Source organism: Haematobia irritans, chromosome 1, assembly GCF_050003625.1.
Source record: "Haematobia irritans isolate KBUSLIRL chromosome 1, ASM5000362v1, whole genome shotgun sequence".
Lineage (NCBI taxonomy): Eukaryota > Metazoa > Arthropoda > Insecta > Diptera > Muscidae > Haematobia > Haematobia irritans.
In genome coordinates this window covers 189,439,843-189,457,772 of record NC_134397.1, presented here as the reverse complement: position 1 = coordinate 189,457,772, position 17,930 = coordinate 189,439,843, and positions in this window count along the sequence as shown.

Genomic DNA, 17,930 nt, shown 5'->3' with positions numbered 1-17,930 from the left:
CAACTATTTATCGTAAAACACGAAAGAAAATCTGTTATAGCAGTTGTCTAATGGTTGAGTAGATGAAAATTTAGTTGAAAATAGAGAGAGTAGATAGACACAAACGACTTATTGTTCTAAATATGGAATTTAAATTATTACAACCGATTTCCACCCATTCTATTCTCTGTGTGTGAGTATCGAAATATAGGAACACCAAGGTTAACAGATTTACTTCATACCCTAAAATAATACATTAAATGTGTAAACTCATAAATGCAAAAAGCATCGCTAGTGCTCCAATTTTATGCATCAAATCATTTCACGTGTTAAACGTAACCACATTACATTGACCAATTAAATATAGAACACTACAGTGTTAACGGTGAATGTGTACCTCGGCCTCGACACTTCCGTTCCTACTAACATGTAGCAGAAGTATGATTGCATTTATATATGCACCTGTATGTATGTATATGTGTGTGTGTGTGGAAATGAAAGAAATCTGGGTTACGAATGCAAATACTAGAACGGAGGAAACCATGCAAAGCAAAAAAAAACACAACTGCTAGTGAGTACCTCACACGTAAAATTGTCCACTAAACTCCGCACTGTGCTGGGTCATTCCATTCTGAAGGTACTTTTGACTTCGTACACATGTATGGTGTGTGTGCACATATATATACATGGGCTTGTGATGGGGGAAAAACGTTATAATGAATTACTCTTTGGTGCACAGGCTCACAGGTTTCTTTGAAATGCGTAAATTGTAGTATTTTTCTTCTTTCTTTTGCTATTGTTTATATTTGCCTGTCGTATTTCGTAGCTGTGTCGCTTTTAGTGCGGATACAATTACACTCTCTAAAGTATTGCTGTTGTCGTTGTTGTTGGTGTTATTGATACAAATATTATGGTTGCTCTTGTTTATCAACACCATCAGCAAAATCACGTGCCTTAGCCATAGCAATGGATGTGAATATTTCCGTTGTTCCAAGGCAAGTTTTCCGTTTTTTGACAATGTTTGTGTGGATAAATATAGACAAAAAAAAAAACATTTCAAAATTTATCCAGACATGCTCAGTGTGCCACAATATTCTCTTAGAATAATAAAATATGCTGTTGTTCTCTTTATCTAAATAAAATAAGTGTGAAATCTATCCACAACAATTTCTTTGTGTATTTCATCTGGTTCATTGTGGCGTATGACTGTTGTGTGTGATGCAATGTAATTGCAGTGCGTATACGCACAGTAGCTTACCATAGTGTGTTTGGTTTATGGATTTTAAATACGGTTTCCACAAGTGTTAGAAATAATCTACCAAAATTTTTTGAATATTCTAAAAAATCTACTAACTTAAATAATGATGGTCTTGAATTGGTTTGGTCAAATTTTGGAGGTTGGTATGGGAAATGGGTTTCTTTCAAAGAAATATTATATTTTTTAAAAGGCATTCCAAGGATTTTAGAAGTTGTCGAAATTTCGACTAACAAAAGTCGACTTTCTGGGATGCTTTCGAAATAGGGTGTCCAAATAACCGGGATTTTCGAAAAGACGGTTTACGGTTTATCCGAAAATCCCAATTTTTTAAAACCCGGTTTCCGGGTTTTTATTTTGCCCAAAACCGGTTAACCGGTTAAAACCGAAATTATAAAAATTTGTGAAAATGATTTTTAAATACTCATTTTATTAAAAAAAATAAATAAATAAAAATAAATAAATAAATTGATAGGAAAATTAAATGCCGTTAAGGTGCTCCTTTTGCGCTGAAAATACTCGTTGTCTGATTGTAGATATCCGACTATAAGTTTTCTAAAATATATTTTTTTTTTCTAAGAACCGACATTGTCTTTACAAGCAACTAACAAAAAAATTGAGATAATGTCAAAACGCTTATAATAAATTCGGCTTTATTTTTGCTCAAAGAAAGGACTTTACAACTAAGTGGAATGCCGTTTGACTAAAATCTCTTCATATAGTTAGTGAAACTATGTTGTTAGTTCCCTACGGGAAATGGATCAACCCCAGGACCGGTACAGGGTTAGTCCCTGGTGTGTATGGACCAGCCACAGTTCTGGTCCAAGCGTATGGAATGGACCGGTCACTTTAACATGTGTTTGTCATTGGCTGGGAAAATTTACACTTTAGGACACGACTTGGACTCATCCCAAAGGACACGTCCTGGAACAACTTAGTAGGACTATCCCATAGACAACTGGTCATGAAACAGTCTGGGACAAACTTTTCATACCTATCGCACCAGAAAGCAATATGTTGAACAATAAATAACAGGTTGGTTGATAAGTCCCCGGTTTAACAAAGAAAAACACATTTTTTGTCAAAATTCGTTTTTATTATTCAACCACCATAGAATGGTGATGGGTGCCGAAAATTGTGCCTATCGGTCCATGTTTTGGTATAGCCCCCATATAGGCCGATTTCCGCATTTTGCTTCTTGGGCGTCCAGAAACTGTATATTTTTATCCAATTTGCCTGAAATTGAAAATCTAGAGGTATTTTAGGACCAAAGATTTGTGTGTCGAAAATGGGGTGTATCGGTCCATGTTTTGGTATAGCCCCCATATAGACGGATCTCCCGATATTACTTCTTGGGCGTCTAGAAACTGTATTTTCTATCCGATTTGCTTGAAATTGAAAATCTAGATGTATTTCAAGACTATAAATAGGTGTGTAGAAAATGTGGAGTGTCGGTCTAAGGTTTGATATATCTTCCATATAAACCGATCCCCCGATTTGGGGTCTTGAGCTTCTAGAAACCGTAGTTTTTATTCGATTTGCATAAAATTGGAAATCGAGATGTATTTTAGGACCACAAAGTGGGGTCTATCGGTCCATGTTTCATTGTGGTCCCCATATAGACCGATCTCCCAATGCGTCGAAAATGGTCCGTATCGGTTCAAGCTTTGGTATAGCCCCCTTATAAACTGATCACCCAATTTTAGATTTCGTAGTTTTTACCCAATTTGTCTGAAATTGGAATTCCAGAGGTATTTTAGGAACATTAAGAAAATTTTGAGTATTGGTCCATGTTTTGGTATAGCCCCCATAGGTTAGGTTAGGTTAGGTGGCAGCCCGATGTATCAGGCTCACTTAGACTATTGTCCATTGTGATACCACATTGGTGAACTTCTCTCTTATCACTGAGTGCTGCCCGATTCCATGTTAAGCTCAATGACAAGGGACCTCCTTTTTATAGCCGAGTCCGAACGGCGTTCCACATTGCAGTGAAACCACTTAGAGAAGCTTTGAAACCCTCAGAAATGTCACCAGCATTACTGTGGTGGGATAATCCACCTCTGAAAAACTTTTTGGTGTTCGGTCGAAGCAGGAATCGAACCCACGACCTTGTGTATGCAAGGCGGGCATGCTAACCATTGTACCACGGTGGCTCCCCCATATAGGCTGCTAGAATCTGTAGTTTTTATCCACTTTGCCTGAAAATATAAATATACTGGTATTTTAGACCCTCAAAAAGTTGTATCGCATTTATTTCATTATGTAAGACATTGATCGATCGGCCGATCATAAAAATTGCTTGAAACTAAAAGTAAAATTTCCATATGTTACTCCTCGTTATCATTTAAATAATGGCGGTAAAAACGACGGATTTAAGATTTCAAATCAAGGCTTTTTTCATCATTTACACGATATGTTTATGATTTCTCTAAAATTCAAACAAAATGCTTCTTATATCCAGAATCTGATCTACTCCTCATAGGTAGAATCTTTAAATTTATATACGGGAAGTGTACTGGTTGAATTGATCTGCTTCAATATTTCAGTATTTAATTTCATAGACGTTTTTTACGTGCATAATTTCTATGGTCCTTTAATTTTTTTTTTTTTTTTTTTGGAAACGGACAAGCTTTTTTTACTGCACAAAATTGGTTCGTGAGGTTCGACGAAGACCATTTGAATTTTATTTATTCAATGATTATGGTCAACAACAACTCAAAAAAATACATTAGTGCAATCAGAATTTCTCACAATTTTGAATCAATTGGTTTTATTCCAATGCTTGGAGCATGGATCCTCTTTGTGAAAAAAAAAAACCAACTAAATTACGTTGCAAGCTATGCGTTATGGCCCAAAGAGAATTTTCCAAAAAGTATGTATTTCCAAATGTGAAAAATACCCAATTTTAAGAGCGCATTTTTTGACCTTCTACATTTGTGATTTTGGGCCACTTTTCATGGAATCATCGTTGTCTAAAATAGAAATCAGAGCAAACAAGAAAGATGTCTGTTGTGCCAACTTTGTCTCATAACATTTTGAGTTGAATAGATTATGCCTGTTTGTCCATCTGAGTGATTACTATTTTTTTTTTTTTCAAATATTACACTGAAAAAAATATTGTCGTGAGGCCAAAAATGTCCTTAAAATACGAATGCAAATTTTGCTTAGCATAGAAGACGCATATCTCTAATATAAAGTTTTTTTTCCTTGTCCAAAAGTCGATAAACCTTTCAATGAAGTCGTGTTGTCCTTATAATTAAGTGATTGAACTTAAAAATTGGTGTCATGACATGAAAGAAAAAATTTTTGGGCTAAGGTCAACTTGACTTTAATAATTCAGAAAAATTCTTTAAAATTAATGAAATTGTCTTAATTTCTACTGGAAGTCGTGTCTGTATTTGTAAAATAAAGTTGTGATTAACTTGTTTTTAAAGGATATCATATGAAGAAAAAAAGCTGAAAAACCGAAAAATTAAAATTTGCTTCCTAGAGTCAAGTACACAAAACCCAAATTTAAAAGTAAAGTAAAGACAAAACCTTTGGAACCGGGCATGCCGTTTTTTCAGTGTATGTATAAATTAAAATGAACTAAAATATTTTGATTTCCATAGCTATTTGTACTATTCCCTCATTGTTTCAAACTGGGTCGCTACAAATAAACCTTGGATTTCTATAGTAGGCAACAGTAAATACTCATATTTAACAAAAGTTTATCTTCAATAGATTTTTATACCCTCCACCATAGGATGGGGGTATACTAACTTTGTCATTCCGTTTGTAACACATCGAAATAATGCTCTAAGACCCCATGAAGTATATATATATTCTGGATCGTGGTGAAGTTCTGAGTCGATCTGAGTATGTCCGTCCGCCCGTCTGTTGAAATCACGCTTACTTCCGAACGAAACAAGCTATCGACTTGAAAATGGCACAAGTAGTTGTTACTGATGTAGGTCGGATGGTGTTGCAAATGGGCCATATCGGTCAACTTTTACGTATAGCCCCCATATAAACCGATCCCCAGATTTGGCTGGCGGAGCCTCTAAGAGAAGCAAATTTGGTTGGTATATGGTCTCTAATAACCATGCAAAAATTGGTCCACAGCGGACCATAATTATATATAGCCCCCATATAAACCGATCACCAGATTTGACCTCCGGAGCCCCTTGGAAGACCAAAATGCATCTGATTCAGTTGAAATTTGGTACGTGGTGTTAATATATGGCCTCAAAAACCCATGCAAAAAAAATTTGTCGAAATCGGTCCATAATTATATATAGCCCCCATATAAACCTATCCCCACTTGACCTCCAGAGCCCCTTGGAAGAGCAAAATTTATCCGATTCGGTTGAAATTTGGTACGTGATGTTAATATATGGTATACAACAACCTTGCCAAAAGTGGTCCATATCAGTCCATATTCATATATAGCCCCCATATAAACTGATCCCGAGATTTGGTTTTAGATCCTCCTGGAGGAGCAAATTTCATCCGAGTCAGTTGAAATTTGGTACATTGTGCTAGTATATGGCCGTTAATAACCATGCCTAACTAGGTCCATATTATCCCTGAGATAAATCGATCCCCAATTACACAAAAATTGGTCCATATCAAGTTCATAATAGCTCCAATATAAGCGACCCCCATATTTCAATTCTGTGTATCTAAAAGGTTGGCTGATAAGTTCCCGCTCTGACACATAGATGGCGTCGCTAGTATTAAATGCATATTATTTTATATAGTACCAACCTTCAAATGATTCGTGTCATTTGACGTCAGTAAGTCAATTAGTTTGTGAGATAGAGCGTCTTTTGTGAAGCAACTTTTGTTATTGTGAAAAAATGGAAAAAAAGGAATTTCGTTTTCTGGGAAGGAATACAGTTTTCTGAAGGGAAAAAGTACGGTGGAAGCAAAAACTTGGCTTGATAATGAGTTTCCGGACTCTGTCCCAGGGAAATCAACCATAATTGATTGGTATGCAAAATTCAAGCGTGTTGAAATGAGCACGGAGGACGGTGAACGCAGTGGACGCCCGAAAGAGGTGGTTACCGACGAAAACATACAAAAATCCACAAAATTATTTTGAATGACCGTAAAATGAAGTTGATCGAGATAGCAGAGGCCTTAAAGATATCAAAGGAACGTGTTGGTCATATCATTACTCAACATTTTTGATATTCGGAAGCTCTGTGCAAAATGGGTGGCGCGCTAGCTCACATTTGACCAAAAACAACAACGTGTTGATGATTCTGAGCGGTGTTTGCGGCTGTTAACTCGTAATACACCCGAGTTTTTCCGTCGATATGTGACAATGGATGAAACATGGCTCCATCACTACACTCCTGAGTCCAATCGACAGTCGGCTGAGTGGACAGCGACCGGTGAACCATCTCCGAAGCGTGGAAAGACTCAAAAGTCCGCTGGCAAAGTAATGGCCTCTGTTTTTTGGGATGCGCATGGAATAATTTTTATCGATTATCTTGAGAAGGGAAAAACCATCAACAGTGACTATTATATGGCGTTATTGGAGCGTTTGAAGGTCGAAATCGCGGCAAAACGGCCCCATATGAAGAAGAAAAAAGTGTTGTTCCACCAAGACAACGCGCCGTGCCACAAGTCACAATGGAAAAAATCACGAATTGGGCTTCGAATTGCTTCCCCACCCACCGTATTCTCCAGATCTGGGCCCCAGCGACTTTTTCTTGTTCTCAGACCTCAAAAGGATGCTTGCAGGGAAAAAATTTGGCTGCAATGAAGAGGTGATCGCCGAAACTGAGGCCTATTTTGAGGCAAAACCGAAGGAGTACTACCAAAATGGTATCAACAATTTGGATGGTCGTTATAACCGTTGTATCGCTCTTGAAGGGAACTATGTTGAATAATAAAAACGAATTTTGACAAAAAAAATGTGTCTTTCTTTGTTAGACCGGGGACTTATCAGTCAACCTGTTACGTACCGTGCAAAAGTCCATATTGATTTGTAATTATTTGTAGACTTATCTATACATACCTTTTTTGTCTAGTATATACCACGTATGGACTAACTCACAACTTAGAAAACGATGTTAAGAAGCTTTAAGCTACCACAACCCAAGTAATTCGATTGTGGATGAAAGTCTTTCGTAGAAGTTTCTACGTAATTCATGGTGGAGGGTACATAAGCTTCGGCCTGGCCGAACTTACGGCCGTATATACTTGTTTTGTTTAATCTCGTTGTAAAAATGCTTTATTTCAAACGGCAGTAGACAAATGAACTGGGTCACCATGATAGAATGCCACAACATGCATGCAACTTTTACAATTCTATTGAATAGTTCAGTGGAAATATTACTCGTTGGTATGATCTATAAAAATAGAATAAGAGTTTATTTTTTTAGTTGAGAATTTTGAATGGAAAAGATTTTTTCGCAATTAATTTTAACAGTATGTGATTTTTATAATTGTATTTTCCATGGCTTGTGTTGTTTTCTTTAATCTTTACTATCCCAAAGCGATTTGAAACTTTTTGCATTTTAACATTATGCAAAAATACCGTAATAAGGACAATCATCTCCAAATGCAATCAATATATTTTTGAAAGGAAGGTACGTGTATATTGGCCTATTAAATGTCTATTCTAACTATTGTTTCCGCAATATTGAAGTGGTTGATATATAAACATGAGTCCTTGGTGTTTCTTAATCATTTCGTTTTGTGTAAATGTATATGTTCAATTTATTAATTTTCAGATGTAAATAACTGACGACTACTAAATGAGCATAAAATGTATGCAATTGCGATTATATATTGAATTTATATTAAAAAATCTACATTATAGTGTACCACATTACCTGCATATTTTATGAGTTTGTGCTTAATGAGTTTTTTAATAAATTCGCAAATATATCTGAAATTATTGGTTTCTTATTTTTCGCTCATAGTTGCGTGAATGGCTAACACTAATAAAATGAATGTGGTAAAATCTTACCCTCGTCGGACAAAAACAAAAAAAAAATGGCTACCGAAAAACAAATGGGTATTTCACATTTGCTGCACTTACCCTATAGGTTTTACAAGTTGAGTCATATCCAACAAATTTTTCTAACACACGAAGCACTTCCAATCAAATAGTCCCCTTTTTCAGAGTAACTGGCAATCATACCACTAGAACAACCGACAACAGTCAAAGCTGAGTGGTACACAACCATTTGGTTGCCATTTTTTGCCAAGAAATCATGAAAAATCTACCGAATACGATTCACTACACGCAAAGAAAAATTGAATTGCTTCGAAAATTTTAAACTTTTATCACCAAAAACATTCGTTTGTTACAAAATTTTTATTTTTTCAATAAAAAAAGTTATTTTTGAAAAAACAACACAGTCCATTTCGTTTATATCAAACACTATTCTTTTCTGACTTTAGGTCTTTAATAAGACACATTTTACAGTTCAGAATTTAATATAGTACAATGTAATGTTGAACATTTTTTTCGGAATCTTCCGAACATATTTGAAATATATGTAAACAAAAAAAAAAAAAAAAAAACTTTGGTCGAAGCAGGAATCGAACCCACGACCCTTGGCATGCAAGTCAGACGTAGCAACCACTGCTCCACGGTGCCAAACTAAATGTTTGTTTCTGTTAAATAAACTTTGTTTATTCGGTTCGTGGGCGCCGCAAGCTATGCTATATAAATATAACTTATATGGATAATTATCTATTGATGACCATAACAGGTACATAGCTCAGTGGTTAGTGTTTTGGCTTACAAAGTGCATGGTCCGCGGTTCGATTCTCTGTCCAGGCGAAAGGTACAAAAAATTTTAAAGGGTGATACGGTCAAAATTTGGTCAATATAAACATGACGTATTTCTTTCAATTTTGCATTTAAAAAACCTGAACACTCCTCATTTTGAAGGCGTGTGTGTGTAGAATGTTGCTCCTATTTTGATTTTGGAATTCACTCTTCAGTTGTCAAAATGCCGTCCAAGCAAGAAGAGCAGCGTATCAAAATTTTGCTCGCGCATCGCGAAAATCCGAGCTACTCGCACGCAAAGCTGGCAAAATCGCTAAAAGTTGCCAAATCAACCGTTACAAATGTAATTAAAGTGTTTGGGGGACGTTTGTCGACAGCCAGGAAGTCTGGAATGGGGGGAAATCGAAAACCGGCAGCCGCTGAGACGACAAAGAGAGTTGCCGGTAGTTTCAAGCGAAACCCTAACCTCTCTCTCCGAGATGCCGCAAATAAGCTGGGTGTATCGTCTACAACCGTGCATCGAGCCAAAAAACGAGCCGGACTATCGACTTACAAGAAGGTAGTGACTCCAAATCGCGATGATAAAATACGACGGCCAAAGCGCGATCCCGAAGGCTGTACACGACGATGCTGACGAAGTTTGACTGCGTCGTAATGGACGACGAAACCTACGTCAAAGCCGACTACAAGCAGCTTCCGGGACAGGAGTTTTATACGGCAAAAGGAAGGGGAAAGGTAGCAGATATTTTCAAGCACATAAAACTGTCAAAGTTCGCAAAGAAATATCTGTTTTGGCAAGCAATCTGTACCTGTGTCTTTAAAAGCAGAATTTTCCTAGCTTCCGGGACTTTCAACCAAGAAATTTACGCGAAAGAGTGTTTGAATAAACGTCTGCTGCCTTTCCTGAAGAAACACGGTTGTTCCGTACTGTTTTGGCCGGATTTGGCATCTTGCCATTACGGTAAAAAGGCCATGGAGTGGTACGCCGCCAACAACGTGCAGGTGGTTCCCAAGGACAAGAGCCCTCCCAACACGCCAGAGCTCCGCCCAATTGAGAAATACTGGGCTATTGTCAAGCGGAACCTAAAGAAGACCAAAAAAACTGCTAAGGACGAGCAGCAGTTCAAGGCAAACTGACTTTCTGCGGCGAAGAAGGTGGACAAGGTGGCTGTACAAAATCTGATGGCAGGTGTCAAGCGTGAGGCCCGGCAATTCGGATTTGGAAAAGCGAAAGCCTAACTGAATATTTTCCTGAATTTTATACTAATTGAACTTGAAAAAGAAATTTAATTTGATTTTTTAAATAAACGATTTCACCGATTTACACGCGTTTTCCCTTGGCCAAATTTTGACCGTATCACCCTTTATAAATTTATAAGATAGTATAATTTCTTCTACATTGTTGGTATTACAGGAAAAGGTGTTAAGAACTAAAAACCTCATCGATTTGAGGAAGATGTGAGCGAAAATGCAATTAGCAAGAAAACAATTTTTTTTTGAGTTAGTCTTTACGAAATTGTTTTTACATCCTGGAAAAGAATAAACGTTTATCACAAAAAGTATATACTTTTCTTCCAAATACACTTCCTTACAGCGAAAAGCAAATGAGAAACGAACTTTGTTTGTCTAAAATTTCTTTGCGAGGAAAGAATTATTTTTTTTTTTTGTTCATTTTAGAACTCTCAAAATATCGAATTGTTGGGTCATCCTCTGTGTAGTCCTGACTTGGCACCGAATGACATCGTTTTATTCCCGTACAAAAAAAAATAAAATGCGAGGTTAACGTTTTTCCGACCTGAAAAAGCGTGTTTTGGAGATACCATATGAGTAGCATGTTTTGGAAGTATCTCAAAAGTGTTTTGAAAAACAACAAAGCGATTATTGATGATTAACCCTTTCACAGCCGAAATAAACCTTTACTTGTACTAACAGCATGTAGAACAAAAATTGTCATTTTGAGAACCTACCTCAATTACTTCAAGAGCTATATGAGCTTGTTCGGAAAACTTGATTCTTGAATTGTGACCAAATGGCCTTACGAAAATAAGCGCTATTTGATCTATAATATCTTTGACAGCGTGAGAAAGAATACAAAAAAGATCGCGTAAAAGTTTCAGGTAAAGTTTTTGTATAAATGTCCATTTACTAGGAACATACAATAGAACAAGTATATACGGCCGTAAGTTCGGCCAGGCCGAATCTTATGTACTCTCCACCATGGATTGCGTAGAAACTTCTACGAAAGACTGTCATCCATAATCGAATTACTTGGGTTGTGGTATCTTAAAACTTCTTAACATCGTTTTCTAAATTGTGAGTGAGTTCGTAGGTGGTCTATACGAGACAAAAAAGGTATGTATAGGTAAGTCTACAAACAATTGATATGGACTTTTGTACGGTACGGAATTGAAATATGGGGGTCGCTTAAATGAATTGAAATATGGGGGTCAATTATGAACTTGATATGGACCAATTTATGTGTGATTGGGGATCGATTTATCTCAGGGCTATATATAACTATAGACCGATATGGACCTAGTTAGGCGTGGTTGTTAACGGCCATATACTAGCACAATGTACCAAATTTCAACTGACTCGCATGAAATTTGCTCCTACAAGAGGCTCCAAAACCAAATCTCGGGATCGGTTTATATGGGGGCTATATATGATTATGGACTGATATGGACCACTTTTGACATGGTTGTTAAATATCATATACTACCACCACATACCAAATTTCAACCAGACGGGTGAATTTTGCTTCTCCAAAAGGCACCGGAGGTCAAATCTGTGGATCGGTTTATATGGGGACAATATATAATTATGGTCCGATTTCGACCAATTTTTGCATGGGTGTTTGAGGCCATATATTAACACCACGTACCAAATTTCAACTGAATCAGATAAATTTTGGTCTTCCAAGAGGCTTCGGAGGCCAAATCTGGTGATCGATTTATATGTGGGCTATATATAGTTATGGACCGATGTGGACCAATTTTTGCATGGTCAGTAGAGACCATATACTTACACCATGTACCAAATTTCAGCCGGATCGGATGAAACTTGCTTCTCTTAGAGGCTCGGCAAGCCAAATCGGGGGATCGGTTTATATGGGAGTTATATATAATTATGGACTGATGTGGACCAATTTTTGCATGGTTGTTAGAGATCATATGCTGACACCATGTACAAAATTTCAGCCGGATCGGATGAAATTTGCATCTCTTAGAGGCTCGGCAAGCCAAATCGGGGGATCGGTTTATATGGGGCCTATATATAATTATGGACCGATGTGGACCAATTTTTTCGTGGTTGTTAGAGATTATATGCTGACACCATGTACCAAATTTCAGCCGGATCGGATGAAATTTGCTTCTCTTAGAGGCTCGGCAATCCAAATCGGGGGATCGGTTTATATGGGGCCTATATATAATTATGGACCGATGTGGACCAATTTTTTCGTGGTTGTTAGAGATTATATGCTGACACCATGTACCAAATTTCAGCTGGATCGGATGAAATTTGCTACTCTTTGAGGATCCGCAAGCCAAATCGGGGGATCGGTTTATATGTGGGCTTTATATAATTATGGATCGATATGGACCAAATTTTGCATGGTTGTTAGAGATCATATGCTGACACCATGTACCAAATTTCAGCCGGATGGGATGAAATTTGCTTCTCTTAGAGGATCCGCAAGCCAAATTTGGGGGTCCGTTTATATGGGGGCTATACGTAAAAGTGGACCGATATGGCCCATTTGCAATACCATCCGATCTACATCAATAACAACTACTTGTGCCTAGTTTCAAGTCGATAGCTTGTTTCCTTCGGAAGTTAGCGTGATTTCAACAGACGGACGGACATGGTCAGATCGACTCAGAATTTCACCACGACCCAGAATATATATACTTTATGGGGTCTTACAGCATTATTTCGATGTGTTACAATGAATGACAAAGTTAATATACCCCCCTCCTATGGTGGAGGGTATAAAAATTGTCTCAAAATTTTCGTATTTTTCGTTTATTGTTAAAGAAGTTTATAAAAATGTATTGTAGCGCTCACAAATATGGAAAATATTTATAGCTTATTTAGATTAAAGCCTCGACTTTAAAATAACATCGGGAATAAATCGAAACTAAGTGGGAAAATAGAATTCGGTGTCTTTTTTGAATGTCCTTCTAAGTGGACATCGGTAGTGAAAGGGTTAATATTTGTGTGTGTGTGTGTGTGCGTTTTTTTATCCCGAAATATAAAATGCAAGAACTATAATCTGCCACAATAAAATTCTGGAAATATTTTTCGATCCCGTATAACTTTCGATGGTATATACTTGTAAATAGCCGACCAGTGTTATTGTTGAGGCTACTTACTGCAGAAATCAGTGATTGACATCGTGGCCATCACATCTAACTATTATACAAAATGCTTTCTACATCTTATTTTGTAACTAAATTTTTAAATCTGTCTATATTTATTTATGTTTCAAGGAAATTAGAGTATGGTGAAAAGAGATGTTCCATTTGTCGGTCGTTGAATGTTGGGAGGGACATCATCTTACCCGTTTAAGGATTTATAAAACACATAAAACAAATTTCGTCACCACAAACCACAGAAGTATAAATAATTACCTTTGCTCTGTATAATCTCACAGCCTTAATGTTTTTATTAAGAAAATTAAAATGCAAATTGTGCTAAACTGTGCATACTGCTGTTCATACAATGAAGTACATTCTTCCCTCGCCGGAAAAAAATCACCAAAGACTAAATTATCTCAAATCCACAAATAGAAAATCACCTTAACTACACCTCAGCAATGTTATTTTCTGCAATTACATGAATTGGGAAATGAATTCATAATCATATTTTCCGTCACTCACTATGACAATTTGAACAGGAAATGGATTTGTTGTTTGTATATCCGCCAAGTTACAGTTGAATTACTTTTGAAAATAAGAGAAGGAAATTTGAAGTGGGAAAATAAACTGTGTGGGAGAAGCTAAACACATTCGTGTTTTAATAAGAAATGTAGATGAAATAGATTTTGTTTGAATAATAAAATCGATGTAAATTTGAAGTGATAAAATAAAATGTCTATGATAAGAAATAAAGAAATATCAGTAAATATTCAAGTAAATTGTTACATCCAGTCTTTGCCACACGCAGCAAAAAAGCATAGCCTAAATAGCAAAGAAGAAGTCCGAAGAATAAGCCACATCGTCAATAAGCCACAATTTTTCTTAATATTATCGCACCAATATGTTGGTTTACCCATCGCATTTGGGTGGTTTCGAATATCATATAGTCGATCCCGTCCGACATTTTACTTTACTTCATTCTAAAGTTTGTGAAATAAAATATAAATACATGTTGAGTTTCTTACCTCTAGCTTGATTATCTATACCAGGTTTGATTTTATAAGAATGTCATCTGAAATAAATTAAAAGAATATTGTTTTATTCTTTGAACCAAAGTATTACATATAATAAAATCTACAATTTTGAAGTAAATACATATATTCCAATTAAAAATTCAACTTAGATCTTTTGCTTTAAAAATTTCAAATTATTAATTAGCCAAAGAGTTCACCTTATTTGCTCCAGCATTTCCAGAAATCATCAATTCTAACATAGTTTTGATTTTCTTTCCACATGAATAGAAACTCATTGTGCAAAGTATAATAGAGTGGATTCAACTTAAAATCCATTTTGGCCCTGTGGCACAGGTTAATAGCAGTACATTTACCAGCAATTAATGACATAGCTGTCATTGTTCTATGGCACTAATTAGCCGGAGTTCATTTGTTGTCTGAAAGATGCCAAACCATGCCATTCTGAGTATGTGCCACCCTCACCCTAAGTACAAACTCATACCACAGCAACAATTAGATAATTGATATTACCGGTAATAAGATTTTATTTCAATGACCCTAGGGATTTTTTATACCACAGCGAATAAAAGAAGTCGAGTGTTTCTAAAGATTTTGCATATAGTTTTTTTAAGAATTGGCAAGAATATCACGATTGCAATTGGATATATATGAATACTTTTGTTTAAATGAAGCAAGGACGAAGAACAAGTAAGTAAAGTAGAAAGTCGAGCGGGGCCGACTATATCATACCCTAAACCACCCTTATTGAATTAGTAATCATAAGCATTTGTGGGGTAACATTGATATAGGTCTGGGAGATAACCCGCAGTTGCATACTTAAGAAAATTAAGGAGTAGATGTTTATGGGTGCTTTGGGAGCCACCGTGGTGCAATGGTTAGCATGCCCGCTTTGGGTGCATGCTTCGATTCCTGCTTCGACCGAACACCAAAAAGTTTTTCAGCGGTGGATTATCCCTGCTGATGACATTTCTGAGGGTTTTCAAAGCTTCACTGCAATGTGGAACGCCGTTCGGACTAGGCTATAAAAAGGCTTGTCATTGAGCTTAACATGGAATCGGGCAGCACTCAGTGGTAAGAGAGAAGTTCACCAATGTGGTATCACAATGGACTGAATAGTCTAAGTGAGCCTGATACATCGGGCTGCCACCTAACCTAACCTAACCTATGGGTGCTTTGTCTCAATCTGACTATAGCTCATAGTCAGTTTTGATAGGGAAAATCTTCGGTTTACCCTACAAGGACAAAAAAAGTTCCCTGCTTTCCCATACATTCCCAAACAATTTTCCCCAAAATATTTTCGTTAAATTTAAACAAAAACTAAAATGGTTCTACGTACTTTATTATCTTAAAACATGAAAATGCAACGTATATAACCTAGAAAATAAATTTGTATTACCACCACGGTTGCCACAGTATGTAGAATTCTACCAAAAATAGTATTTTTTGTTGTTAAATCTCTATAGAAATAAAATTTTGGAAAAAGTTTCTATAAACAAATTTTTTTGAGAAATTTTTCTATAGAAATAAAATTTTGAGAAAAAAATTCATAGAAATAAAATTTTGAGAAAAAAATCCATAGAAATAAAATTTTGAGAAAAAATTTTATAGAAATAATAGTTTGAAAAAAATTTCTATAGAAATACATTTTTGACAAAATTTTCTATAGAAATAAAATGTTGACAAAATTTTCTACAGAAATAAAGTTTTGACAAAAATTTCTATAGAAATCTTTGTTTGGTAGATTGATGGTAATTTGTGGTGATCTCTAAATTTTGTTAGATTTTTTTTTGGCACGAGTGGTAACTGTTGTTACCACACATTGTTAAAAATCAAGCCTCGCCGGGTTCTAATTTCCTCCTCAAGAGCCACAAAAATGTACAAATTATTACAAATTGTGTTGAGTGAAAATGTCCCTATATTGTGGCCCTACGTCCCTACAAGGAGCTAAATATTAGAAAAACCCTACATATAGGGAATTTCCCCTACTTCTAGCAACACTGGCTGTAGTTGATATTGCACGGAGTTAGTATGCCACTAATATTGAGCCCATTATTAAACAAGTATATACAGCAGTAAGTTCGGCCGGGCCGAATCTTAAATACCCACCACCATGAACCAAATATTAGGGTTTCCTTTGAAATTTCAGGAGGGCTTGAGAACTTGAGGACACTACCCGAAGATAAATTTAAAGATTTCACCTATGAGGACTATATCAGATTCTGGATTTATAAGAACCATTTTTGTTTGAGGTTTAGAAGAATCATTAACATCTCTTGTAAGTGTGCAAGAAAATTATAAAATAACGTCTGGATTTGAAATCTTAAATATGTAGAAGTAAAATCTGGAAATTTTACATTGAGTTTCAAGCAATTTTCATGATCAGTGCGCCTTCTACACCCTCAAGAAGTGAAGTCGGTCTATATGGAGGCATTACCAAATGGACCGATAAAAACTTAATCCACGGTTTTGTGAGCCTAAAATACCAGAATATTTACAATTTCAGGCATATCAGATAAAAACTACGGTTTCTAGAAACCCAAGGAGTTAAATCGGGAGATCGTTCTTATGGGGGCTATACTAAAATATGGACCGATACTCACCATTTTCGGCACACCTCTTTGTGACCCGAAAATACCTCTAGATTTCCAATTTCAGGCAAATAGGATGAAAACTTCGGATTCTAGAAGCCCAAGAAGTAAAATTGGGAAATCGGTCTATATGGGGGCTATACCAAAATATGGACCGATACTCACCATTTTCGGCACACCTCTTTATGGTCGTAAAATACCTCTAGATTTCCAATTTCAGACAAATTGGATAAAAACTGCGTTTTCTATAAGCCAAGAAGTAAAATCGGGAGATCGGTCTATATGGGGGCTATACCAAAATATGGACCGATACTCACAATTTTTGGCACACGAATTTGTGGTCCTACAATACCTTTAGATTTCCAATTTCAGGTAAATTGAATAAAAACTGCGGTTTCTATAAGCCCAAGAAGTAAAATCGGGAGATCGGTCTATATGGGGGCTATACCAAAATATGGACCGATACTCACAATTTTTGACACACATATTTGTGGTCCGACAATACCTCTAGATTTCCAATTTCAGATAAATTGAATAAAAACTGCGGTTTCTATAAGCCCAAGAAGTAAAATCGGGAGATCGGTCTATATAAGGGCTATACCAAAATATGGACCGATACTCACAATTTTTGGCACACATATTTGTGGTCCGACAATACCTCTAGATTTCCAATTTCAGATAAATTGAATAAAAACTGCGGTTTCTATAAGCCCAAGAAGTAAAATCGGGAGATCGGTCTATATGGGGGCTATACCAAAACGTGGACCGATACTCAAAATTTTTGCACACCTGTTTACGGTCATAAAATACCTCCAGATTTCAAATTTCAGGCAAATTGGATAAAAACTACGATTTCTATAAGCCCAAGACCCCAAATCGGGAGGTCGGTTTATATGGGGACTATATCAAAACCTGGACCGATATAGCCCATCTTCGAACTTGACCTGCCTGCAGACAAAAGACGAGCTTGTTCAA